The following is a 15519-nucleotide window of genomic DNA, read 5'->3' as shown; positions in this document are numbered from 1 at the left end:
AGCCTGCACCAGCCTATGAGCACCCCTGTCTCAAGGGTACCCCATTGTGTGTGGGCATGTGGGCATGAGGGGGTGGTCTGTGCAAAGATGATGGGGGGCTGTGCATGTGAGGAGGAGTGTAATGTGTGTGTGTAGAGGGTGCACATTGGGGTCACGTGCACACAGATGGGGATCCTGGTATGTGATGGAGGTGGCTGTACCAGCCAAGGTCTGCACAGGCAACAGGCTGGTGGGAGTGGACTTGCATGAGGGCTGTGGCTGGGAGCCAGTGCGTGCCGAGGCCCAGGGTCTGCGGTTCACGCTGGGGATTTGGGCCTTGGAGGCTTTCGGGACCTTTTCTGTCGAGGCCACTGTCTGGTCCTGCTGCCCTGCGGCTAAATGAGGGCTTCCTCATGAAACACCCATTCTTATGGTCAACCTCAAGAGCCTGGTCTCTGCCTTGGAGGGCTCAGCCTGACCTTGGGTTGTCCTGCCTCTGACCCTGGATGATCCAGTCTCTGGTCTGAGGTGGTCTAGCCTGTGACCTTGAGTGGTCCAGCTTCTGGCCTTGTGGAGAATCAGCCCATAAGCCAGGGCAGCCCAGCCTGTGAGTAACACTCACTCTGGATTTCCCTGGCCAGAGTCCTCTCTGTGGAGGAACTTGGGAGCAGTTATTTAGGGACTTTTGGGTGACACCATCCCTCCTTACTCAAGAGCAGCATTTAAGAACCACAGCTGGGTGTCTTAGGATGAGCCACCCTCTTTCCCCTGTGACTTCCCCTGTGAATTCCCCACTCCTACTTAGACTCCGAGTCCTGAAGGCCCAGAAGTCACCGAGTTCCCTAGTCAGTGTGGGGTTCAGTGCCCCCAGGCCCCTGAACCTTCCTCCTCCCTTCTCCCGCACGAGGTCTGCTGGTGTCTCCAAGACTTGGCTCTGGCCGCTCCTCTTCCAGGCAGCCTTCTCAGCTTTCGCAGGCTGGGTTAGGCTTCCTCCTCCTCTACTCCCACAGTTCCCTGTACTTCCACCATCCCAGCACCCACATCAGGTGACACTGTCTCCGTTGCTCTGGCTCCTCTGCCAACCAGGAGGCATCTGAAGAGCTAGGTCTTTTGGGAACATACCTATGCCCCCTATCACTAGGCAGAAGGTTAAACTCTAAGCAGGTTCATGAGGGTGAATGAATGCATGAAGGAACCAATGAGAGAGGAGAGGAATGAACATCTCCCATCACCATCTGCGCTGGTGCCCACTCCCATGTAGCCTCCAGGGCAGCCAACAGGGAGGCAACTTCAGTCTTCTCCCCTGGCCTCCTGTGGTATCCCCGCCTGCCGCTCACCCACCTGTCACCTGAAGGAGGTCACCCACACACTGGCCTGGGAAAGGTTTGTGTCTCTAAAATACAGGTTTTCCAGGGAGGACATGACTTAGCTGGCGTGAGTTGTAGAGGGCAGTCATGCCAGGCTCACCTCCATTCCCCAGCTCACAGCCCCAGGCGGGGAGGAGGAGGCACGTCAGGGTCCCCATGCAGCATGGGAGGCTGTGGAGCCAGAGGGACCTGGGTTCAAATCTAGCTTTTCCCCCTTCGCATAGTGATACCTTGAACAGAGCCTTCTTCCCATTTGCAGGTCTGGGGTAAGGCTGCACCTCGGGGGCTCACGGGAGCCTGATCATCCCTGGCACAGCCCCCAGTGCATGGCAGAGTCAAGATTACGAGGTCTGAGGTAGAAACATACTTTTGGATTCAAAGCAGCTAATGCTTCCTGAGGCCACTGTGAGGACCCTGCCAGTCAGTCACCCTCAGTGAGGTAGGGGCCAAGGAGGGTGCTGGGCTGGGAGAGACGTTGTGGGAGGGGGAGGCAGAGGCAGGAGAGCCCAGGGAGGGCAGGTGACACAGCCATGAGGATGGTCTGGCCCAGGAGAGCATCCGTTCACCAGCGAGTCCTGCATCCTCGGGGGTGGCAGCTCCTGGGGCCTTCTGAGTCTGTGTCAGTGTCTTCCTCCATTGCCCGTAAGTTGTGGAGGGTGTTCTGTCAACTGCGGCCTGCCTCCCACCCAAATGTGTGTCCCCCAAAGTGCTAATGGGGGGCAGTGGCAGTGGCAGGGCCAGAAGCTCAAATTCAAATGAGTGTCCTAAACCGAAGCTGAGATCCCCCACAGTCCCACCCTGCATGTCCCCAGCCCACCACCCCACCCAGCTGACCAAGGCAGAACCCGGGAGGCACCTGGACACCCTGTCCCTTCCTCCCACCTATCCAGAGCTGGCCTTCCCATCACCCCTACTTAGACTCTGAGTACTAAAGGCCCAGAAGTCCCCAAGTCCACAAGTCAGTCTGTCTCCTTTAGCCCCGAGACTACTGCACCCGTCTGAGCCGTCACCTCCTGCCTGGACCTTCCCTCCCACTTCCTCTCTCTGCTGCCCTCCTCCCTTCCTCTCCTTTAATCACTCTTCCTGTGGGACATTTTCAGTCTGCAAATCTGGTTGTTTTTCTCCAACTTCAAGTCCTGCAAAAGCTCTCAGGGTAAAGCCGGGTCCCTTTGTCCAGGTCCCCATTTCTGTGGCAGCCCGACCCACTCCAGTCACACCTGCACTTCCACTGCCTCCCACCAGGCCTTCAGCATTACTGTCCCTGTCACTTGGAACCCCCTGTCCTTCCCCCTGCCCATGAGCACCCCATGCATCTCGCTCAGCTCGAGGGTCCTCCGGGTGAGGGCTGCACCCCGCCTGCCCAGGTGGCTCAGACGTCCTCACGTGCTCTGCACAGCAGCTGTGTTATTTGATTAACATCTGCAGATGGCACAAGGCAGGGTCCTCCTCTGTCCTGTCCACCGCTGGGACCCAGGGGCCAGACACTGCAGGCGGATGCTCCTCCACCTGTGAGCACAGGGTGGGGGTAGAGCCCCCAGCCAGCCCCACCATCCAGGGGAGGCTATTTCCAGCTCCCAGAAGCAGGAAGTGAGTCAGAGCACCGGCAGCTGCCGGCACCTCGGGTGGGACAGCTGAGGCCTGCACGGAAGGCCCGACCACCACCCAGGGCGGCAGGAAGGAGGCCTGGAGGAAGAGGATAGGAGGGAAGACCCTCTCCCCAGCAAAACAGCCCTGTGGGGCTCCTGCGGAAGCCGGTGAGGTCAGCACAGATGTGGCCACCAGACCCATTGTCCTGCCACACCTGGGACCCATCAGGAACAGCCTCAAGCCCAAACCCTCCAACCCAGTGGAAACCCATCCATCCTGGGCCACTGCAGAGGCCAGGCCTTCAGTGATCTCATTCACTCTCCACATAAGCACATGTGCAAAGGCTCTCTCTTTTCCCGAAGGCCAAAGAGAAGCCTTGAACCCAGCTCTGTGTGGTCATGGAGATATCTCTGGCATCTGAACCTCAGGGGTACAGGGGGCCCAGGGGACTCCAAAACTATGGCAGAGGCGGCCACCACCAAGTCTGGAGCAGGCTCAGGGTAGGGGGCACAGACCTGCCAGGCCAGGGTTTTAGTCCTGGCTCCATCTCTACCTGAAAACAGGCCAGCCAGGTTACCCTCCCCACCATCCTCACTCGAGAGGCTTGGCTGGGCAGACTGAGACAAAGCCAGGGGCTCCCTGGGCAGGAGGCTCAGAGGAGTCTGGGGACCAGGGACCCCAAGGATGGTATTGACCGGGCAGTGGGGGAGCAGCACCCTGGGAGCCTCCATCCCAGAAAAAGAGGCGGTGCAGGGCAGCCACGGGCAGCCCAGCCAGAGGTGGGGGCTCGGGAGCTCTTTCACATCCTCAGCTGGACCCACGTCACTCCCACTCCTGCCCCTCCATTCTCACTTCCCTTTTCTTGCCAAAGCTGGGAAACCTCTGCCTCAAAAGGAATTGGGCTTGGATCAGCCGTGCAACTAGATGGGCAGCAAGAGGCCTGGCCACCGAGGGTAGGGGCAGCCTCACAACGTGGGGCCGAGGAGAGGCAGAACCATGCAGGACAAACCCACAGGAGCACTGCTGGGTTATGGCCTCTAGGGTGTGGGGGTTGGAGTTTGTTTTTTAAATTTTTTAAAATTTTGTGTAGAGACAGGGGTCTTGCAGTGTTGCCCAGGCTGGTCTTAAAACTCCTGACCTCAAATGATCCTCCATCCATGGCCTCCTGAAGTGCTGGGATTATAGGTGAGAGCTAGTGCACCCAGGCAGTTTTGGAGTTTTTCTTTCTTTGTGTCTGAATTTTCTAAGTTTTCCCCAAAGAATAGGTATTATTCCTGTTAAAAACGTGGGGCAGGGCGAGGTGGTACATGCCTGTCACCCTAGCTACTCAGGAGGCTGAGGTGGGAGGACTGCTTGAGCCAGAAGGCCCATGCTTCAATGAGCCATGGTTGCAGTGCTGCGCTCCAGCCTGGGTGACACAGTGAGACCCTGTCTCCAAAACAAAAAGCAGAGGGGAACACGATGGGTTGGGGTCCCGGATTTTTACAGGAAGTATAGCTGTGACCCTGGGAAACGGCCACTGTCTGATGGACGCTGGTCTTAGTGTCAGCGCACGCTGTGGGATGGGTGGGGAAGGCAGGGGAAAGGAAAGCCGCAGTTAGTGTTCCCATCTGCGAGTTATCCTCCACAGTGTGAGGTCCTGAGCCCCATCCAGACGGAACGCAGGTGCTGATGCGGGAGCTGCCCCCGCCTGCCTCCTCTCACCCACTCTAGCCCCAGTCTCCCTGCCAGACCTCAAGGCTTTGCATGGGGCTTGGGTATGGGAAGCCCAGGACGGAGCCCTGACCCTTGGGACTTCCTCATGCCCACCCAGCACTAGGCTCAGCGTGATTGGGGAGGGGCTGAGAGGTTAAGTGAGGAGCCCCAGAAGAGACTCTTAGATGCTGCAGCCACGTGTGATTTACAGCAGGTTTGAATCCCCACTGCCCATAATTCACTTCCATTTGTGCGAACCCAGGCCCCACAGGGAGGATGCTGGGAGAAGGCAGGATCGGTGGTGGTGCTGGGGGGGGGGCTTGCTATTTTTAGCACCATGAGTTGAATGGTGGGGGATGATTGATGCCATCTGTGGGTCTTGGGGGTCTACTTGTGCTCCCGTGCCCTGGACCTTCCCAGCCACAAGACCCCACCAGCCCAGCACCAACCCCAGCTCCTGTTGCTGCTAAGTGAAGGCCCATCAGGCCTCACGCTGGGATGGGTGGGGTCAGTTTGCCAGGCGGTGTTGTTATCCTCATGTAACAGGGAAGGAAACCGAGGGTGACAAACAAACTCACTGCCCAAGGCCACACAGCCACAATGATCCGAGTCCAGCCCTGTGCGCTGTCCCATCCACAATCCCTCAGTGCCACTGTCCCGCACCCCTGGCCCCTGGCCCTCCCGTGTGCATTTGACTCTCCCTTCTGCTTTCTCCCCATCTGCACCTCCCCACTCCCAGAGGGAGACCCCTGAGCAGGTAGTGGACCGCAGAGGGTCTTCACACTGGCATCCCTTTCCATGCTTGGCTCAGCTGTCCACTAAGGTCCATCTTTCAGCCCAGTGCTGGATACTGCCTTAGCAGAGGAGGGGCCATAAGCCAGCAGATGCAGTGCATAGGGGAGGATGGAGTGCAGCTTCACAAGAGCACGAAGAAGCTGCCAGCAGCTTAGTACCGCGGTGCGGGCTGGTCAGAGAGGGCTTCCTGAAAGAGGTGGTGCCTAACCTCAAAGAGGCACCGGAGCTGCCAAAGGAGGTGGGAGTTCAAGTGGGGAGGGGAGGAAACAGCACGTGCAAATGCCCAGAGGCTGGAGGGAGCACAGCACATCAGTCTTTCACTACTGCTGGCCCTACCTTGCTTGACCTCTCCCCTCCCCAGCCCTGCCCTCCCTGCCCTCCTCCACCCACACCCATCCTCTCCTGCCAGCTTCTCTGCAGACCGGAAGGCGAGGTGGAATCCAGCCCCACAGCTCTCAATAAGGAGAGAAACTGCTTGGAAGGAAAAAAAAAAAAATAACATTAATTTCATTGTCTCCACTCCCAGATTCTGCCTGAAAAACAAAAACAAAAATCAAACCCCAGCTGGGAAGGTTTTATCTGGCAACGCTTTCAAGGAGGGGGATTGAATGGCGGATGCAGGCCTGGACCCCTGTGCGCGGTGTAGAAAGCAGGCCCCGTTTCCCTGGGTGGTGCAGTGGGCCAGCCCTCCGTGCTCCCACCAAATCCCTGTGTGCTCCCACCTCCCAGCTCAGCAGGTACTGGGCGGTAGCCACTCCTGCTGGGACAGGACAGTGGTGCGGATGCTCTTCCCTAACAATTTCAGTTAGTTCCCTGCCAGCCCCGGAGGCAGAGTGCCCTTCACAGACATCAAAGGTCGCTTGTGGTCAAGAGTCCTCAGTCACACAGCAGAGATGGGATCTGAACCTGGGGTTTTCTGGCCCCAGAGTCCACTAGTGCTTGCTGGGCTCATGCCACAGTGCACAGGGCTCTAGGGACAGTTCATGAGGGGCAGGCAGGGCCACCCCTTCCCCTGTCCCACACATGCAGCTACCTCTGCTCACACTTCTGGGGATGGGGAGCTCACTCCTCACTGTCAACCTCACACATATGTCCCCTTGCTGGAAATGTCCACTTCTGCCCCCACCCTGGCCATGCTCCTAATCTCTGACCGGGAGACCAGGAGGCTGTGGAATGGTGGGGCAGGACTGCAGGTGCAGCCCATGGCACGCATGAGCCCCACAACCTCAGCCTTTCCTAGAAAGAGCCTTCCGGCTCCTGCTCACCCTGGGTGGGGATGAAGGCATCTGTGGGCTACACACATGCCCTGGAGCCAGCCGTGCCCACAGTGGCCACCACTGACGCCTCACCCTCTCCTGTCCTCACCTGGTGCTGGCTTACCTGGACCTGGGCTTGGGACCCGACATGTCCCCATCTGAGATCCGTATCCATGAAGAAGACTCAGAGTGTGATTCGAGGGCCTGCCACCACCCAGTCCCCACCCAGCACTGTGCCCAAAATGGCACCACCTAGTCTGCTGGCTCTACTGAGGGTACTACATGGACTGCGAAGACAGGAGGGAGAAGGGGAAGAACAGGACAGCCACAGGAGGGAAGGAGCAGTCTGGTCCCTTCCAGCACTAAGGTGCCTTGGGGACAGTCCCTTGGAGTCCCTATTGGACCTCAGATAACCTTACTCCCCAAAGCCCCTCACAGCCCTGTGGGTTGTGTCACCCATTCTTGGTGTCAGGCTCAGGCCAGGCTTTCCATTGCCCCACAGTCCTCCGGAGGGTGTAATTAGGCCCATTTTACAGATGGGCACACTGAAGCCCCCGAACTGTGCTGGTGGCTCCAAAAGCAGCAAGAGGCCCCGAGGCCAGGACTGAGTGACCTCCATGCAGGGACTGGGTACCTCCCCTTCTTCCACTTCCCTCCAGGGTTGACCTCAGCAGCTCCTGGTTGGGCTTTTCCCAGAGTCAAGGCCGGAAGCACGATTCCTGAGTGTTTGTTCAGGCTGGGCTGGGGCTCCGGGATGGCGAGGCGGAAACGGCCGCAAGATGTTTGTCGGAGGGGGTCAGGCTCCCCCACCCGGAGGAAGGAGGAAAGGCTGGAGGAGCAGGAGGCCCAAGTCAGCTCTCCGGGTCAGGTTCTCGCAATACAGTGAGACTCCATCTCTACAAAAAGTTAGCTGGGCATGGTGGCTGCTGCCTAATAGTCCTAGCTACTCAGGGGACTGAGATGGGAAGATGGTTTGAGCCCAAGTGTACCACTTGCAGCCTCCAGAATTAGAAGAAATAGGTTTTTGTTGTTAAGTGATCCAGTCTGTGGTCTCCTGTTATGGCAGCCTAGCAAACAAACATCCCCCGCAGCCCCGAGACATCTCCCTCCGTTCTGGAGGCTGCAAGGCCAAGTCCGAGACCAAGGAGCCTGCAGGGTTGGTTTCTGCTGCAGCCTCTCCTTGGCTTGCAGATGGTGCCTTCCGGCTGTGTCCTCACATGATCTTCCCTCACTTCCTGCATGTCTGGCTTCTCAGCTCCACTTTTTTTTTTTTTTTTTTTTTTTTTTTGATACGGGGTCTGACTCTGTCACCCAGGTTGGAGTGCAGTGTTGTGATTTCAGCTCACTGCAGTCTCCACCTCCTAGGCTGAATCCATCTGCTCCAGCAGTACTGGCCTCCTTGCTGAGCTCGGTCCAGGATGGTGCCTTTGCTGTGCCCTCTACCCATCATGCCCGTTCCAGATCTCCCCAGTGCTGCTGCCTTCTTATCCCTCAGGTCTCTGCTCAAATATCCCCCTCCAAAGAGGCCCTCCCTGACCAAAGTGCCAGTCAGGGCTAGTATCCATCTCTCTCACTGGATGGTGATCTTCCCTGGGACCACGGCAGGGCCTGGCACACAGTAGGTGCACAGTAAATGTTGAAGGCAGTCAGGCTCACCTTGGCACCGCCACCCCATCTTCCAAAACATAGGGTTGCAGGGTCTCAGAGGCAGAGCAGGGCCTCCAGAGGGCCCATGGATGTGGGTGGTCCAGCCATGAGATCTGCCCACCGGGGGAGGGGGGCACAGGCTGCAGCCACCTATCCTCTCGGCTTCCCACACGGCACCTGTGTTCACTGCCCTCTGCCCCATCTTTCTTCCAGTGACTCCTCCACAGGCTTTGTTTGGGAGGGGGGCTAGATGGCGGAGCAGGTAGGACCAGGCGGAAATCCAGCTCATCACTTTGGACTTGGAGACTCTGCCAGTGCCTTCCTGCTGCAGTGTCTAAGGAGCACCTGAGTGCAGGAAGGTGCGTGCCTGCTCAGTTCTGGGACTGTGGTGTGGGGCATGTGTGTGCCTGGGGACTCATGTGAGCCCGGGCTGGGGCTGCTGCCTGCACCTCCATGTGGGAGCAAGATGAGGGAAAGGCAGGAAACCACTGGGAGGCGCTGGGTGGGGTTTCCCTGGACAATTAACTGTTTTCTCAGTCAACCCTCTCTTGTCAGCCCCACTCCCACTTGAAAGGCTGAGACACAAAAGACTGACACCACCAAATGTGGGTGAGGATGTGGGGCAACGCCGGCAGGGCTGAAATGTGAAATGGCGAAGCTGTTCTGGAAAACCTTTTGCTAGTTTCCTCAAAAAAAGTCAAATGTAGAAACTTGCGACCTGGCAGTCCCACGTCTAGATACTGAAATAAAATTAAAACACAGGTCCATAAAAACCTGTACGGATGTTTGTCACAGCTCTACTGATAATTGCCGCACACTGGAAACAAGCCAAGCCAAGTGTCCCTCGGCTGGTGAAGAGGTAAACACGGGGAGGCCTCCACACAATGGAATGAAAAGGAGCAGCCTCTTGATACCCCACAGCACATGATGCATCTCCAAGCCAGGCCCGAAACGCTCCACCTGCAGGATCCCATGTCCGTGCCGTCTAGAAAAGCCCAGGCCACAGGACCGGACACAGATACGTAGTTGCCAGGGCTGGGGCTGGGGGCAGGGATCGACTGGACAGAGCCACCAGGGAGTTTTCCGGGAGCTAGGCATTTTCCATGTCTTGTTCAGAGCATTTACAGGGTTAAACGTGCAAAGTGTACATTTGTAACAGACTTCACATTTGTGATCTGGCCACTTCTCCCGAAGTAAAATATAACTCAATGAATAAATGTTTTTAAAAACATCCCAGTTCCATACTCGCCAGCCGGTGCCAGGTTCTTAGGCTGAGGACAGAGCTGGGGCAGGGCGGGCCCCTGGCCTCCAGGCCGGCCAGGGTGGAAGGCGCCCGGGCTGGGGTGGTACGGAGGCATCACCTGGGGAGGCCCCAGGATGAGGCCTTCCCTCTCCCTGCTCGGAGACCCAGGGAGGGAGCCCGAGCCCCGCCCAGGCCCCAGGCTCTCCCGTGCCTCTGCCCCGCAGAGAGGGGCCGGACGCGGCCCCGGAGGGCCCATTGTCTGCGCTTCCGTTCCAGCTCCGCCCCGCCCTCCCGCGTCCCGAGGTGCGACCTCTGAGTCCCGGGCCAGCTCCCGGCCGGCCTGTTGGAGGGGCAGGGGCGGTGGGGGCCCTAGGGTGGCGAGGCCCTTCCAGCCGGTGCTCGTTCCGCCTCGCTTGGAAGGAGCGCGGGCTCCGAGGCCCGCTCCCCTGGGCTTCCCCAGCTGCGGGGATGCCTCCAGCTCCCTGAGCCCCCGGGCCCTCGCTGCTCCGCGCAGAATTTGCGGTGACTGCGGCCCCAGCACGCAGTTCCCTGGCCGCCCCAGAGGGGCAGGGCCAGTTAGTGGCGCACACCCCGTTCACCCCCTTGGGCCCTTGAGCGTCTCAGAAGCCGCAGAGGCCAAGGAGGGGACGCTCCCTCGCGGATGGTCACCTGGGAGCAAAGCTGGGGACTAAAGGAACCAGGGACAGAGACGCCTGCCCTCGCCAAAGCAGCCGCTCCGGGCCAAGCACTGGGGACACACCGGGAAGCCGGAGAGCCAGGTCCGGTCCTCAGGGCTCGGTCAGGAGCGGGAGGAGGGCTGGGCATCCTGGAGTCCGCGGAATGAATGAATGAATGTTAAGTTGCACACACCAGGAGGCCAGGGCGGGAAAGAGGGAGGGCGGCCGTCGCTCTGGCGGTCGTTAGAGGCTCTGAGCAGCCGCGGGGTGAAGGCAGCCCTGCGGGAGTCGGCGAGGGCCGCACCGATGTGCTCCACGGTTTTGAGGCCTGTGGTTGGAGGGTCGTAGGAATGGGAGCCCAGACTTGAGGAAAGTGGCTGGAGTTGAGACTCAAATCCAAGACGGAAACTGTGGGGCTTGGACCACCTGCCTACTGAGAAAAATGGAAGTCCGGAAGGCTTCGAATCACTTTCGTTTCTGGGCCTCAGTTTCCCGGGATGTAGAAAGCAGCAGGGTTGGAGGCTCTGAAATTCTGGCTCCTCTCAAACCAAGATTAACGTGACTTCATTTTGGTTGTGCAAGAAATGGGCCTGCAGCGGTTCGCACAGGCAGAGGGACCTAAGCCTGACGGGCAATCAAACCGGCGTAGGCAGGAACGCCTGGCGACGTCAGGAGCCGCCACCCCAGGCGGGGAATTTAAGGTCTTGGACACGGAGGGTGCGCTCCTCGAAGCAGCCACAAAGCGGTGACAGAGACCAGGCTTACGTTTTGTTTTGAAATAATTTCAAAGTTACAGAAAAGCCGTGAGAATAGTACTGAGAACTGCACCCTTATTAACGCACATTCACCAAGCTTTAACATTCGGCTCCTAGCTCTTGCATATTCAAGCCCCACTGCAAGCATCGGAGAGTAAGTTGCAGGAGCGACGGCCCTGAACCCTAATCCCCCCAACGTGTATTTCCCAAGAACAAGGACATTCTATTGCACAACCTCATCAGTTTTCAAGATCGAGTGATTTAACAAAAATGCAATAATTTCATCTGCGAAACCTTACTCAAATGTCACCAAATGTCGCAATGAGGTCTTTTAATAGCACATCCCCTTCCCACCCCCATCCAGGAGCCACGCCAGGATCACATTTAATTGTTCACCTTTTAAATTTTATTATTTTGTTTTGTTTGTTTAAGACAGGGCCTTGCTCTGTCGCCCATGCTGGAGTGCAGTGGCACCGGCATGGCTTACTGCAACTTCGAACTTCTGGGCTCAAGGGATCCTCTCGCCTCAATCTCTGGAGTAGCTGGGACTACCATGCCACCACACCAGGCTTGTTCACCTTTATTTTAATTGCAACTTATTCACTAAGTTTACTTTGGCTGAAGTGATTTGAAAAAGATGGGTGCAAAGGGTTCTAGCCTCATCCTTCTTAATTGCATGAACTTGGGCAGGGCCCAGGTCCTCTCTGGTGAGAAGTGCCAGGATCTAGGCAGGGCATATGGAGGAGGTGGAGCGGGCAGAGGATACACTTGCATTCTGAGATGGAGCCATTCGTCCATCCTCCCTGGTCTGGCACCTATCCCCAGGCCCTTGGCCAAGGGGTACGTCCTGATTCACCCACAGCAGTCTTCAAATGGGACATCAAAGACTCCCAAAAAGGCGCCAACTCCTTGAGAAGGCAGCTTTGGGGAACACAACCCCCATCCTGAGACAGACAAAAGTCCAGTTAGAAGAACTGCTGTGGGTCTGGAGAAGAAGAGGAGCTTGAAGGACGCTGGAGACTGGAGATCAATCCATCTGAGAGTCACATTCATTATATATTTGCAGTTAAATTGGGGGTTGGTCCATCCAACCTGCCAACTAACAGAGATTAAAAATAATTTCTTTAGGCTGGGCGCGGTGGCTCACGCCTGTAATCCCAGCACTTTGGGAGGCCAAGGCGGGTGGATCACGAGGTCAAGAGATCAAGACCATCCTGGTCAACAAGGTGAAACCCCGTCTCTACTAAAAATACAGAAAGTTAGCTGGGCGTGGTGGCGCATGCCTGTAATCCCAGCTACTCAGGAGGCTGAGGCAGGAGAATTGCCTGAACGCAGGAGGCGGAGGTTGCGGTGAGCCGAGATCGCACCATTGCACTCCAGCCTGGGTAACAAGAGCGAAACTCCGTCTCAAAAAAAAATAAAAAAAAAAAATAATAATTTCTTTAACTTTTACTATGGAAAATGTAAACACGGGTAAAAGTAGAGGGACCTCTACAGTGAACCTTTACTTACCCATTACCCAGTTACAACAAAAATAATTCTTGATGATGGATTACTATGGATTTTGGGCAGAAAATTCAAAGGAAGTTAGAATAACTGTGTTGCATTGCTCAATACTCCCTCCTTCCCCTTTGCTTATTTATGGAACAAGACTTATCAGTGCTTGCCCCTAGAAAAATGAGAAATTGGAAGAGACGATGCTGACCCTTGACTCATCACAGAAATAAGGAATGTTGCCGGGTGCGGTGGCTCAAGCCTGTAATCCCAGCACTTTGGGAGGCTGAGGTGGGTGGATCACAAGGTCAAGAGATCGAGACCACCCTGGTCAACATGGTGAAACTCCGTCTCTACTGAAAATACAAAAAAATTAGCTGGGCATGGTGGCGCGTGCCTGTAATCCCAGCTACTCAGGAGGCTGAGGCAGAAGAATTGCCTGAACCCAGGAGGCAGAGGTTGCGGTGAGCCGAGATCGCGCCATTGCACTCCAGCCTGGGTAACAAGAGCGAAACTCCATCTCAAAAAAAAAAAAAAAAAGAAAGAAATAAGGAATGTTTATCCACTGGTGCACTAAATGGGGTTTGGGCAGTAAGGCGACAATTAATGTATAAGAAATGTATTGCTAATAACATTTTACTTTGTTTAATAAGTATCTGTCAACTCTTGTAGGCTGGGTGCAGTGGCTTACACCTGTAATCCCAGCACTTTGGGAGGACGAGTCAGGAGGATCACTTGAGCTCTGGCATTAGAGATCAGCCTCGGCAAAACAGTGAAACTCCATCTCTACAAAAAATTAGCCAGGTGTGGTGGCACCTGCCTGAAGTCCCAGATATTGGAGAGGCTGAGGCAGGAGGATCACTTGAGCCTGCGAGGTCGAGGATGCTGTGAGCTGTGATTGTGCCACTGCACTCCAGCCAGGGCAACACAGTGAGACTTTGTCTAAAAAAAATTGTAATAAATTTATGTTTTGATGAATTGTATGCTAATATTATTTGTAATTATAATTTACCAGAATTTTTTTTTTTTTTTTTTTTTTTTTGAGACAGAGTTTCGCTCTTGTTACCCAGGCTGGAGTGCAATGGCACAGTCTCAGCTCACCGCAACCTCCGCCTCCTGGGTTCAGGCAATTCTCCTGCCTCAGCCTCCTGAGTGGCTGGAATTACAGGCACGCGCCACCATGCCCAGCTAATTTTTTTTTTGTATTTTTAGTAGAGACGGGGTTTCACCATGTTGACCAGGATGGTCTTGATTTCTTGACCTCGTGATCCACCCGCCTCGGCCTCCCAAAGTGCTGGGATTACAGGTTTCAGCCACCGCGCCTGGCCAGAATTTTTTTTTATGAGATGGGGTCTCACTGTTGCCCAGGCTGGAGTGCAGTAGTGCAGTCATGGGTCACTACAACAGCCTCAAACCCCTGGCATCAAACGATCCTCCCATGTCACCAGGACTACAGGTGCAAGCTCCCATGCTTGGCAATCTTTTAAGCATTTAGTGATTGTGGTCACAGAAAATGTGTGTTTTTCCATTTCAGTTTACATCCATAATTTCTGCTACGGAGAAGTAGAATGGTGTGACCAATTAGAGACTTTCCAGCATGAGACTACATTACTGTAGGCTCAAAGTTTGTGGGGGCAGTGGAATTGAATACGAGTTTCTAAGAGAAAGAAACTGATATAAAAACTTCATTTAAAAAAAGGCTGGGCGCAGTGGCTCAAGCCTGTAATTCCAGCACTTTGGGAGGGCGAGGCAGGTGGATCACCTGAGGTCAGGAGTTTGAGACCAGCCTGGCCAACATGGAGAAACCCCCTCCCTACTAAAAACACAAAAAATTAGCTGGGTGTTGTGGCAGGCGCCTATAATCCCAGCTACTGGGAGGCTGAGGCAGAAGAATCACTTGAACTCAGGAGGCAGAGGTTGCAGTGAGCCAAGATCATGCCATTGTACTCTAGCCTGGGCAACAAAAGCGAAACTCCATCTCAAAAAAAAAAAAAAAAAAAACCCAAAAACCCAAAAAAACAAAAAAACAGAAGAGCTTGTTCATGTACTTTTATATGGACAGTGGTGGGCATCCAGCAACTATGGTCTTTAGATGCCGCTGGATGCATCACACAAGTGATGAAACAACTAATTTAACAATGCCAGTATTGGCCTAGTGCAATGGCTCACGCCTGTAAGCACTTTGGGAGGCCAAGGCAGGAGGATCACTTGAGTTGAAGACCAGCCTGGGCAACATAATGAAACCCCATCTCTGCCAATAAAGAAGAAATTAGCTGGTCATGATGGAACACCCTTGCTGTTCCAGCTACTTGGGAGGCTGAGGTGGGAGGATGGCTTGAGCCCAGGAGTTTGAGGCTGCAATGAGCTGTGACAGTGCCATTGCACTCCAGCCTAGGAGGAAGAGTGAGACCTTGTCTCTAAAATAAATAAATAAATAAATAAAAGTTAAAAATAAAGTTAAAGTAAGTATATAAAAAGTCAGTATTTACCATATCCAGGAAAGTATATCCTTTGTTTCCACTTAAACTTTAATGTTGTAAATGTGAATTTCTAAACATGTGAGAGGGTACAGAGTGTTTCCATATTCTTTTGGGGGGCCCACCAGTAACACAGTTTGCAGTTCCTGTCTGGGCAGTGTCTAGGAGCTGCCCCTGAGCTGTGGGAGCCCATCCCAGGCTGTCCTCCACCAGACTCCAGTTCCTATGGGTGCCTGTCCCTTTTTTTTTTTTTTTTTGACACTGGTATGGATATGCAGAGGAGTGAAGACATCCTAGAGGGCCTGTGTGGGGAAGGGAGAAGTGCTGGTCACATGCTGTCCTACAGATTTTACTTGGATTAACTGATGAAATCCTCGTAGTAACTTCAGGGGACCAGTGCTGTATTATCTCAATTTTTCAGCTGCATTAAAGAGGCAGCCAGAGGTGAAGTGGGTTGCCTGAGGTCACCAGGCTTGGGCAGAAGGCTCCAGAACACCTGCTCTGCCCGCTTCAAGTGTGCTTCACAGACATGTTGCCCCAGAGGCCC

Source organism: Saimiri boliviensis, chromosome 8 (assembly GCF_048565385.1).
Source record: "Saimiri boliviensis isolate mSaiBol1 chromosome 8, mSaiBol1.pri, whole genome shotgun sequence".
Lineage (NCBI taxonomy): Eukaryota > Metazoa > Chordata > Mammalia > Primates > Cebidae > Saimiri > Saimiri boliviensis.
Note: the sequence above shows the minus strand (reverse complement) of the source record.